The sequence below is a fragment of the Stigmatopora argus genome, chromosome 23 (assembly GCF_051989625.1).
Source record: "Stigmatopora argus isolate UIUO_Sarg chromosome 23, RoL_Sarg_1.0, whole genome shotgun sequence".
In the NCBI taxonomy this organism is placed as follows: Eukaryota; Metazoa; Chordata; class Actinopteri; order Syngnathiformes; family Syngnathidae; genus Stigmatopora; species Stigmatopora argus.
The window spans coordinates 8,486,966-8,493,317 of NC_135409.1; the positions used below are offsets into that span (position 1 = coordinate 8,486,966).

General features: G+C 41.0%; 1 protein-coding gene and 1 long non-coding RNA gene across 20 annotated transcripts in view; one reads left to right on the forward strand and one right to left on the reverse strand.

Moving 5' to 3' along the window:
* Positions 1-5,791, reverse strand: part of LOC144068705 (uncharacterized) — a 146,653-nt gene extending 140,862 nt beyond the window's left edge. For 2 of the 10 annotated variants that reach the window (XR_013298250.1, XR_013298260.1), the window contains exons 1-3: positions 5,575-5,776; positions 4,740-4,826; positions 4,563-4,654 (exon numbers count right to left, since the gene is read on the reverse strand). This is a non-coding gene — a long non-coding RNA (uncharacterized LOC144068705). Of the gene's footprint in view, positions 1-4,221; positions 4,237-4,384; positions 4,466-4,551; positions 4,655-4,739; positions 4,827-5,271; positions 5,525-5,574 lie in introns of those variants that run through there. The other 8 variants (XR_013298265.1, XR_013298263.1, XR_013298264.1 and 5 more) reach the window with 8 other exon arrangements.
* Positions 1-6,352, forward strand: part of mkln1 (muskelin 1, intracellular mediator containing kelch motifs) — a 159,138-nt gene that overhangs the window by 24,579 nt on the left and 128,207 nt on the right. For 4 of the 10 annotated variants that reach the window (XM_077593368.1, XM_077593370.1, XM_077593375.1 and 1 more), the window contains exons 21-23: positions 2,532-2,706; positions 2,898-2,975; positions 3,490-3,573. The gene's annotated coding sequence lies outside the window, so the exon portion shown is untranslated. Of the gene's footprint in view, positions 1-2,531; positions 2,707-2,897; positions 2,976-3,489; positions 3,574-3,664; positions 3,731-3,812; positions 3,938-3,999; positions 4,114-6,352 lie in introns of those variants that run through there. The other 6 variants (XM_077593371.1, XM_077593372.1, XM_077593373.1 and 3 more) reach the window with 6 other exon arrangements.

Genomic DNA, 6,352 nt, shown 5'->3' on the forward strand with positions numbered 1-6,352 from the left:
GACACGCTAAAAACACGTTTTTAAAAGGCAACGGAAGCAAAACCGAGTTCGGTTGTACTTTATTCAGTTAAGACTTTTATGTGTGCCTTATAGTCGTGAAAATACGGTACGTGAAAATGTGCCTTTTTTTTAGTGATTTCCAGCACAACATTTTTACTCCTTTGCTAATCAATGAAAAAGGCCTCATTTTGAAAGCCCAGAACCATATGCACCATTCAAAAGAGCCACATACGGCTCCAGAGCCATAGGTTCCCTACCCTTGCTATCAAAACAGAAGCGAAAGGAGAAAGCGGCGTTCAAATATGAGTGGGATTAGGAAGATACCAGCCGGCGATCGGTACCGTTTCACAATATTGCGATAGGCCCGCTGAGGAGCACCAGACTTTAGCGCGAAGGGGGTCGCCCTCTTAAATACGGAGGCGTATGCGGACGCTTCTCCAAGATGGACCAGAAGGTGCTGGAAAGATGCGCACCCCGCATTCCTAACGTTCCTGCGAGGGTGGCGCGAGATTCACAAAATGGCCTGAGCTCACGAGTCAAGAATTCAGGGCCCGACCCCGTCAGTTCGTGCGTCCGAATCCCCCGCGGTGACCAAGTTGTACGTTGATTGACGGCTGAGCAGGATTTGCCTGTCGGAGTCACGACTAAAAAAAGAGCAGCCGAGGCCACTTTGTCAGGAAACGGCGTAGCGCCTCCTTCCTCCATTTGTCGGCCCGCCACTCAAACCGTGATGAGTCGCCGCTCTTTACGCTCCTTCCAAATCTTTGGCTTGGGTTCAATGCCAGTCGCAAATATTTCATCGGCATTTGCCGGTCTTAACGGCTGTGGCGTGCCATGTGGGAGGATGCGTCCAGTCGTGATGGGACGCAGACGCCGACCATTCCGCACCTTGTTATCGGAAAGAAGCCTGGTACCAAGTGGAGCGGCTTGAAGGAGTGTTCCCCAGGGGGTCAAAAGGTCGCTTCGGGGAGTTCTGACTTCATCTTCTTTGCTGTCACTCCTTTTGCTTTGCTCGCCGCAGATCTGGGGTTAAAGGTCAAAATCAGGAAAGGATAACATTCCCCGGATAAGCCGTGGCGGGAATCGGCGACGACTGCTTTGCTAACTTATACAGTTATACAACTTATACATGCCATCTTAATCGTGAGATCGTATGTCGAGCGTTTCGTAACTCGAGTGGACGTTTCCCATTGAGATGAACTAAAAACAAATTAATTGGTTCCAACCCTCTGAAAAAACACCAAAAACAGGATATTGGATTGGAGAAAAATGTTTTATTTCTTCTAATTCGACATCTATTAACAAAGGAACACATAACGAGTGATAAACAGCCTCTCATGTCATGGCCACCTGGCTTGGTCGTATCTCGAAATTTTGATTGTATTTAGGGCGAATTATTCGATCGAAATTTTCATCGTACCTCGAGCATGTCGTAGGTAGAGCTGATCGTAGATCGAGGTACCACTGTACTGTCTTTTCCAGAATGGGCCTTTAAAATCATTGGGAATTGGACCTTTATCACCATCCACGGCAGCGAGTTTGTGCCGTAAAACACTTTCAACGAATCTGCCTAGCAACAGATGCCTGCCCCTAAAATTAGACATCTTCCATAAAAAAAGGAGTTCATCTCCATTCAGATTTACGAGCGAATCAGATGCCATTGCGATCGTTCGACCACGTCAACGGACAAGTTAAAAAAAAAAAGGGGGTTCGAGTGGAATGTTCTGGCGGGGGCGGCTTCGCGATGAGACACCCGAGTGAGTGGTCGGCGTGTACCGCCAGCGGGTGCGGCTCAGGAAGCGGCCAACAGAAGCTTCCCGCGGAAAAAAAAATCCCAGGGCGGTTCCTGTGGTTCTATTGGAGGAAGTGTGCTCGCAGACCAGGGGCAATAAGGAGGGACCACAAAAAAAGGATTTTGGACAAATATACTTCAAGCCACTTACAGTATTTGAATGAACGACCTTGCATTTGCATACTTGGTAACGAATGAATATTCAAACTGAACAAGACGCATTTTAATGAGGGAGAGAAATGAAGTGTCAGACAGTGATGTCAGAGTATGTGAAGTATTTTGAGGGAGAATATTTGAATGGAGATTGTCAATAGGAGGTCCAACATATTGATTTTTTTAAAGACAATTTTATCTGCAATAAATGAGTGCAGGAAGCCCCCTCGTTCATGACGACATGTGGCTGTAATTTCCAATATGTACACGGGGTGGAAGTGTTTTTCACTCCAGAGTTTTTTATAGATCTAAAACAATGTTTATGTTAGCTTTTTTACATATTTTTAGATTTTACAAAATGATTTTTGAACTAAAAACACAGAAAAAGTGGATTAAAAAATGACAATTATTGATTTAAAAGGGGGGAAATCAGGAAATGTAATATACATCTATACTCTTTCTATGAAAACAATGTATTTGTTTTGAAGTATTAATGCCCAACCTAAAAGTATTTGCAGCCCCAGCCCCCTGACTAATGCACTCTATGATGAAAACGATCTCTTTTTTGTGTGTCTATGTGTAATAGGCGTGGCCGAGGCGTGGCTGTGGTCAGAATTCAAAAGACCCGCCGCCACGCCGCCATTTTCCAAAATGGCGGATGAGCCGGAGGCTGGGCGCGTTGGACTGCTGAGCTGCTCAGAATTGACGATTTCCCGAAGAAAGACCCGACAAACTTCTTCCAGGACAATGCAGCGCGTTCGGTACTTTGTCTTTTGGGGATTTCGTAGCCCCAGTTCTCATTTCAAGAGTGCTTTTTGACGGGAACGTGCTTCATTGGCGTGATGTAGCCCCGACGTGGATGCTAACACAAATGTTTGCTAGCAAGTTGGCTACATTGCGTTACCTATTGTTCTTAATGTTTAAAAAGAAACCCTTCCATTGTGTGTTTCAGTCCCTCAACGAAGACAGACTGCTGGGAAACATCAAGAATGTGGCCATAACGGCTATAAAGGAGCAGTTTGTCGGCAAAGTGAGTCTTTTTTTTTTAATAGCTTCTAATTCCTCTACCCGTGTAATGTTTAGATATCAGCGACCAGTGTTCACGGCTTTCCTAAATTAGCTTGTTTAGCATCATGATACACTCCAATTTTGAATGAAGACACTTTAACTGGGTTGGCGTTGATTTTTTTAATAGCAAGATCCTGTGTGGGTAACTCACACTCACTAGTGCCATCAAGTGGAGGTGTAAGGAATAAACAGTACACTTCTAGAATACGTAGTTTATACCTTTGCCCTTCCCTTTCCTAAAGGAAGAGTTCAGGGCTTGGACCTTTTGATTTTTAAATGTGGTTTTGACAAAACCTAAGCGAGACATTCATTCAACCGTAGCGCAGGGGATCATTTTTCGACTCGTTTAAACAACCATTTTTCCTCCGTCTAAGAGCTTTGTGAGACGTATTTTATTTTTTTGATTGAATGGGAGTCATTTGTGCATCAAAATGGTTCAATAAGCAATGACATAATCATGTTGTGTTGTTTTGCAGAGGTTTAAAGCCACGGAGATGGTGGAAGCTGTCCAAATCTACAAGACCAAAGAAGTCGTATATGACGTAGGACCTGTGTTTCAGGTTATTTTAAAACGATGTTTTCTAGCCAGCCAACAATTGAAATGTTTCAATATATAGTACCTTGACATAATCATGCTGTGGTGTTTTCCAGAGGTTTAAAGCCATGAAGACGGTGGAAGCTGTCCAAATCTACAAGACCAAAGAAGTCGTGTATGACGTAAGACCTGTTTTTCAGGTTATTTGATTTATTATTTTCATGTCATGTGTACTAAAAATACTCTATTTTGCTTCTCTTCAAGGTCCACCCAAGTTTACCAAATCATAGCTAAAGAAAGGTGACTTTGGAGCGTGGCGTTGACACCAACATCTTGAGGGCCCCTATCCAGTATGTTTTCCACATCTGAAACGGGACCTTCTGATGTTGGTAAAAAAAAAATTTATGTTGGACTTAGTCTATTTTTTTTTTGACCCTCTTTCTCTCCCCAGAATTCCATCCAAGAAGAGAATTTTCATCAATGGATGGAAACACCACCTCATCTGCTGGAAGACTTGTGAACTTCTCAACCCCATTTTGTGGAAAAATAAAACCTTTGAAATATACTCATGTATTTTTCTTCATATAACTAGCAAAGGAATGCAAGCAAAATAACACTTTATAGTTTTTATTCAAAGAAATACATTTGCACACTTAGGATCACATTGATTGTGGTAGCTGGTGTTCACCTGTAGACAAAATTAAAACACTTAGGCTAAAAAAAAAACATTTTTATACTATAAAAAAGTTAGTATATAAACACCAAAAATTAAAAGGAAAAAAAAGACCATTGAGGGTCTGGGGTCTTTTTTCTCCAAGTGTTTTAACAAAGACAAATGACACTCAAATCTCTTTTATTAAAATTTCTGATTGAAAAAAAAAATGAAATCCTCCTCACCTTAGGGATCGGGACATCACCTATAAAATAAGAGGGGGGTTAGTAAATTGCAACTTTAGTCAATAAAATAATGTGAAATTGGAATGTTTTGACTTGGATACTCTACAATATATTAACCTCAGAGCAGAGTTCAGAGACGATGCATCATCTTCAAGTGGGCAACCTGGGAAGATCACCTGGTCCTCCAGGGTCTGGACATCACCATGGACCTGGTGCGAGCAAAAGTTATCATATACAGAGACTGGAGATTCAACAGATAGGTTTAGGTGTGTTTTTTTTTGTAATTAGTATTACCTTGATACCTTGGCCCAGTCTCCTCTCCCCTCAAGGGTGTGCATGGTTCTGGACACACGGGAACAGCTTCATCTTGATTGAACCAAGCTATTTGGGAAGTGCAAACAATTATTACAGGAAAGGGAAATCTTCAAGTAAATGATCAAGATAAATAATGAAAATAAGTTAGTGAGTGCTCGGTGCTAATTTCCCCTGGAAGTTATGTGATATGTGTCACGTTTCATTATTATTTATTTTATTTGTTTTAGTGCATATTATACACTTATGTTTGACATATTTTATTACTTTGCCCTTATTTTGAATTTACCCATTCTCAAGATCAACAGATCTCAATAAATTGTTGGTCTCCGAAAAAAAGAAAAAAAAAATCCCCTTTCCAGACAAAGCGATTCAATATACAGACTGATGTTAAAAATTAGCAGAAAGTCGGCTTAACCATTTTGGTATCAATGATTTTTGTTTAAAACAGAATTACAAATTGGAAAAAGGCGTTTAGCAATCGCAGTGAAAACTATCATTACATTCAACACACCTTCACCTGGCAAACTGACCGTTGATATCTCGGCTTTGTTTGATAAAATGAAGTCTTCCCCCACGACTCAATAATGGAGAGAATACGGACAAAATACTTTTGAAGTCAAATGTCGTGGGGCTAATGCTAAGCTAGCTAGTGACATGCCAAAGAGCCCATACTTCAAATGTCGACGGTGTGTTCGACCTGGCAATAAACTAACAGATTTCTTGGCGTTTTGGCTCAATTGATTCCTAAAAAAATCTCCCGGTAGGGTGTTAAAAATGCACATAGGCCAGTAAATTGCTCTAGTCTAGGGCTTACCTCGTTTGGGTGCTAGTCGTTCGACCGACGGCATGGAAATGGCTGACCCAAGGGGCGCGATGCTGCGCATGTGCATAATTTACGCACCTGCGTCACCAATGGGCGTAACCACGCCCATAGGAGGTGATTTGTCCTCCCGACTCAATGACCATGTTTGGAAGATGACGTACTATAGTCGCCATTTTTGTAGTCTTGATGCTGTAAAAGAGTGTGTTCGTTGTTTTTTTTTATATAAAAAGCCTTACTTTGCATGGTCGTTTTAAAAAAATAAAAAGCCTTACTATACATGGTCATTTTTTACAAATTAAAAAGCCTTACTATATACACTATGTCGTTTTTTAGGAAAAAAAACTTACTATACTATGTCGTTTTTTAGGAAAAAAAACTTACTATACTATGTCGTTTTTTAGGAAAAAAGCCTTACTATACTATGTCGTTTTTTAGGAAAAAAAGCCTTACTATACTATGTCGTTTTTTAAGAAAAAAAAGCCTTACTATACTATGTCGTTTTTTAAAGAAAAAAAAGCCTTACTATATACCAGGGGTGTCAAACTCATTTGGCATCGTGGGCCACATACGGCCTAGGGAGATGTCAAGTGGGCCGGACCATTAAAATTATACCATGCTCTGCTATAAATAACCCAAATATCATGTCTTTCCTTTGTTTTTGTGTAAAGAAGCACAAGAACATTAGGAAAATATTGAAATTGAGTGAACTATACGCGGGCCGTATATTTGACACCCCTGGTTTAGAATAATGTAGACTTCAAAGACCCCA